This window comes from Notolepis coatsorum (genome assembly GCF_963971535.1).
Source record: "Notolepis coatsorum genome assembly, chromosome: 6".
In the NCBI taxonomy this organism is placed as follows: domain Eukaryota; kingdom Metazoa; phylum Chordata; class Actinopteri; order Aulopiformes; family Paralepididae; genus Notolepis; species Notolepis coatsorum.
Window position 1 is genome coordinate 82,336,433 of NC_140170.1, and position 393 is coordinate 82,336,825.

The following is a 393-nucleotide window of genomic DNA, read 5'->3' on the forward strand; positions in this document are numbered from 1 at the left end:
GAAGGGGCAAGAAAGAAAGAGTGCTGGGAGTGTGTGTATGAGAGAGGGAGAGAGAGAGGGGGGGCAGGGGTGTGAGTCCTCAGCCCTTGTGTGGGTGAATGTAACAAGTTCCTAATGTTTTCTTTCCCCTATTGTTTCATGCACTTTATTCATTGTTTTAAATTATTATTTTCTTTTAAGTTATTTCATGCAACACTGTTTTGAATTTGATGCAAATTTGCAATGCACGAGGGTCATCCTTGTGTTAAATGGCTGCATAAAGCAAGCATTTGTTGACTCTCATGTTGATAAGAGTATTAAAACTTGAAAAAGATCTGTTTAAGGTAGATTTAGAACAGATAAAAAATATGAGATTAATCATGCGATTAATCAGATAAAATATTTTAATATATT